The following is a 4314-nucleotide window of genomic DNA, read 5'->3' as shown; positions in this document are numbered from 1 at the left end:
GATTACAGGTGTGAGCCACCGTGCCTGGCCGACTACACCATTTTTATCTATCAACTCAGTCCATTTTTCTATTCAATGTTTTCCAGAATTGTATATCCAGCTGACTTCTGGTAAATCATCACCCAGTGGTCTCAAACACATCTCAAGCTCAGAAACTGGTAACTTCTCCCTCAAACTTAGTCCTCCTCCAGTGTCTGCTTTATCTGTGACTCAGTTTCTCAGACGTTCAAGCCAGAAACCTGGAGGTCATCTTTGATGCTGTTCCATCAAAATCCCTAACAAAGTCATTAGTAAGTCTTGTGGATTTTGCCTCCTAATTCTCCCTATTTCAATTGCATCTCTCCCTCTTCACCACCTTAATTCCACCACCTTAATCTTCCATCTGCACAATTCATAACTGGTTTTCTCTCATTCATATCTTATACATTCTCTATACTTCATACAACTCATTTTTTATGAAAATCTGGTCAGAAATTATTCGTGCTCTATGCAATTGAATGGTTTTCTATTGATCTTTAAGACAAGAATCTGTAAGTGGAACAAAAGACCCTGTGACATCTGGCCCTTGCCTATCTTTCAGCATCATCTCTGGTCACTGACCCCCAGCTGTCTTGACTGCGGCCACCCTGGACTTCTTCTCCTGTCCCCTTGACATTCCATGCTCCTTATCTCCTTGAGGCCATCGCACATGCTGTTTCTTAGCTGGGACAAGCAGGGACAGGATTTTCTGGCCCAGCAGCATTCTTAGGAGTTGGGACTGAGCAGAAGGAACTGTCTCTGTTGGGACAGAGAGTCAGGGCATAGTTCAAGGGAACCTGGTGACATCCTCTTAGATGTCAGCAGGTCAGGAAGCAAGCAAACCTGGAATTTAAGTCCAGGGAAGCAGGAAGAAAGCACTTTGCTAAGGAATCAGCCCAGAACAGTCCAGAGGGGAACCTGGGTTAGGGAAGTGCAATGGGAAGACCACTGTCCCTCTGATGCCACCTAGGAAATGAGTTTGCTGTGGCCTGACAGTGGTTTTCTGAGCATATTTTTGTGTCAAATAGAAAAAGTAGAACCTTTGGAGGAGGTGTGAGGAAATGAAGAGCGACTAGAGGAAAATAGAGAGTCAGAGAAGCTGCGGTAGGTAAGTCAAAAGAGAAGATGATTTAACATGGTCAAATAAGGGAAGAGAATTCATGATATTGAACAACAAAAAGTCAGTAATAATGGCAGGTGAATAACTAAGTGGCCAGTGAGAAGTGGAGGCAGTGAGTAGTCAACACTAATGAAGCTGGCTTGTCAAGAGAAATGGTGCATTACGTTAAGGGAGGTGTTGCTTGTTTTGAAATGGAAGAGACTGGTCCATGCTGATATGTCTGTGAATTACTCCTTGTTCTTCCTTATTGTGGAAATGATCAGGTCTCTGATTATTTGTTTTTACCAAAGCGATTCAAGTGGTTCAAAGACTATTAAGAATATGTATAATTCCTGGCTTCACCTGTTTATCTCAAATTAAACATTTAAAGCTATTTTGATATATACCATTATATTTCTTTTTTGTTTTTGTGTTTTTGAGACAGGGTCTTGCTCTGTTGCTCAGGCTGGAGTGCAGTGGTGTAATCACGGCTCACTGCAGCCTTGACCTCCTGGGCTCAAGCAATCCTTCCACTTCAGCCTCCCCGGTCGCTGGGACTATTGGCATGCACCATCATACCTGGCTAATTTTTGTATTTTTATGTAGAGATAGGGTCTCACCATGATTCCCAGACTGGTCTTGAACTCCTGGGCTTGAGTGATCTGCTTGCCGTGGCCTCCCAAAGTGCTGAGATTATAGGTGTGAGCTATTGTGCCCGGCCTACTATTGTATTTCTAAGTAGTGTTTATTTTAGACATTTCTATTGATTGTCTCTGCTATGAAAGATGAAGTTGAAGCACCCTTGGAGAAATCCTATGGGCCCACACACATGTTTCTCCTCTATTTTCTCAAAATGGTTGTATAACAATTTTTTACTTAAATAAATATTCAATCTTTACTATGTAATTATTATTCATGTTGAGCCACAAAGTACACTATTATTGCTTTTTCCATCTTGTACAGCTTATTTGTTTTTTCATTAAATTTCCCTGTGCTGATCATTAATTATTCCACATACTGTCCCATAGAACAGTATGTTCGTCTCAGTATAGTCAAACACATAAATAAATCAATTCCATTTTCATAGTCATGACTACCATTTAAACCATTCTCAGTGTCATCCTCCATCTAGCCTCTTGTTCAAATCTACCCTAGTTGGTCCTTCCTCATGCCAAAGTGCTATGTTCCTGGCATTTTCTTTGCCAGAATCCTGTGGATTTACTTCCATTGACTTTTTCTGTGTAGTATCCCCTGTTTCCAAGACTCCATGTCTTTTTATCTGTTGATTTACTCTGACATTTTGATAGTGTAACATCTCCAGGAGCTTTTCCAAGAACACATACATAGGAGGTAAATTTTTGAAATCTCAAATGTCTGGCAATGGATGCAACTTATGCTTATACTTAATTGATTGTTTGGGAGAATTCTTGGTGGGAAATCATTTTCTACCAGAATTTGAAGATACTGTTTCATTTTCTTCTAGCCCTCAATACTGTAATTGAGAATTCTGGTGTTATTCTAATTCTTGACTCTTTATATGTGACACATTTTATCTTTCTGGAAATTTTTGAGATTGTATTTGTACTTAGCATTCTGAAGTTTAATTATGGTGTGTCTTGTCTATATTTTCAGTCTTCGTGTCTAATAGGCATTTTCTAAAAACACATATCTTCTCATTTTGGAAAAATGTTCTTATTATTTGTTTGATTATTTTCTTCTCCAACTTTTCTCTATTTCTTCATTCTGGACCACTGGACCTAATGCATTGGTCTCCTGTTTTTATATTATTCTCTTCCATTTGCCTTTTTTTTTTTTTTTTTGCAGGAACCGCCAAAGTTTTAGTGTTTAATAATGAATAGCACAACTGACCAAGGCCCAAGATGTGAAGATACTATGTTCAAGAAACTGGGGGGTAAATCACTCTACAAACTAACTATATAGTATGTGATAAGAATGCGTACTTTATAATATAAAACCTGTCTACACATAGTAGTTAGCTGTAAAAAGCCATTCGATCTTCTCTTGGCTTGGAAACATGGTGTTCCAGATCCCAGTATAAAGTATTAGCAACCTTCAACTCTTTTGTGTGGCAGGTATCTTGTTTTCACCTTCCAGTTCTTCCACCCCAGCCTGTGTCATGAGGTCTGCGATGTTCTTCTCCAGATCATCAATGCGACCACTCATATCATCAATTCTCCCAATGATATGGTCAGACGTGGTCTGAAATTTATCTTGCATCTGCTGCAGGAGTGTCTGCACCACCAAGGTGAGGTCCTGCACGGTCTTGGGGTCAGTCTTGGCCATCTCCCCGACGCCCAGCTTGGCAGTTATGTCTCAGACCGTAACCGCCTTTTCTTTTTTGTCTTTTTGTTCTACTTTACTCTGGTCTTTATCTTCTGAAACTCCTATAGAGTTATTGATTTGTCCTACCATAATTTTTAAGTTTCAAAAGCTTCTAATTCCTCATCAAGAGTTCTATTTTTATGGCATCATATTGTTCTTTCACGGCTGCAAAAGCTTCTCTTATTTCTCTTTTTTCTTTGGAGACAGTCTTTCACTCTGTCAGCCAGGCTGGAGTGCAGTGGCATGATCTCAGCTCATTGCAACCTCTGCCTCCCAGGTTCAAGTGATTCTCCTGCCTCAGCCTCCTGAGTAGCTGGGACTACAGGTGCATGCCACCATGCCTGGCTAACTTTTTGGATTTTTAGTAAAGATGGAGTTTCTCCATGTTTCCCAGGCTGGTCTCAAACTCCTGAGCTCAGGCAATCCACCTGACTCAGCCTCCCAAAGTGCTAGGATTACAGGTGTGAGCCATCACACCTGGCCAAAGCGTCTCTTACTTCTATGACAAAGATAACTATACATTTTTTGTACCTTGCTTCATATCCATTTCTCACTATTTGTTCTCTATATTTTTTTTCTGCCCTTCAAGATAGGGAATTTTTTCTATTGTCTGTGAACCCTTGACTATTGGTTTATATTTAACAGTGAGAGACTAAAAAGGTTGTTTGGTGAGATGTCCAATTGCAGTAGTGGCAAAGTAGATCAATGCGGGGGAATTCTCCTACAAAGTATAATTGAAAAAATATAATATGCCTTGAAAATCTGCTGGGAGGTAGGACAAGGCTATTAAGGTATTCAGGACTTGAAGGACTGAAATTTTTTTTTTTTTTTTTTTTGAGACGGAGTCTCGCTCT

General features: G+C 40.0%; 1 pseudogene across 1 annotated transcript; it reads right to left on the bottom strand.

The window, feature by feature from the left end:
• Positions 1-2920: 2920 nt before the first annotated feature.
• On the bottom strand, positions 2921-3650 carry LOC101010568 (annotated as a pseudogene). The gene has a single exon (XR_640025.4). The product of XR_640025.4 is annotated as a heat shock factor-binding protein 1 pseudogene (transcript).
• Positions 3651-4314: the final 664 nt, after the last annotated feature.

Source organism: Papio anubis, chromosome 15, assembly GCF_008728515.1.
Source record: "Papio anubis isolate 15944 chromosome 15, Panubis1.0, whole genome shotgun sequence".
NCBI lineage: Eukaryota > Metazoa > Chordata > Mammalia > Primates > Cercopithecidae > Papio > Papio anubis.
This window is presented reverse-complemented; position numbering and strand designations above follow the sequence as displayed.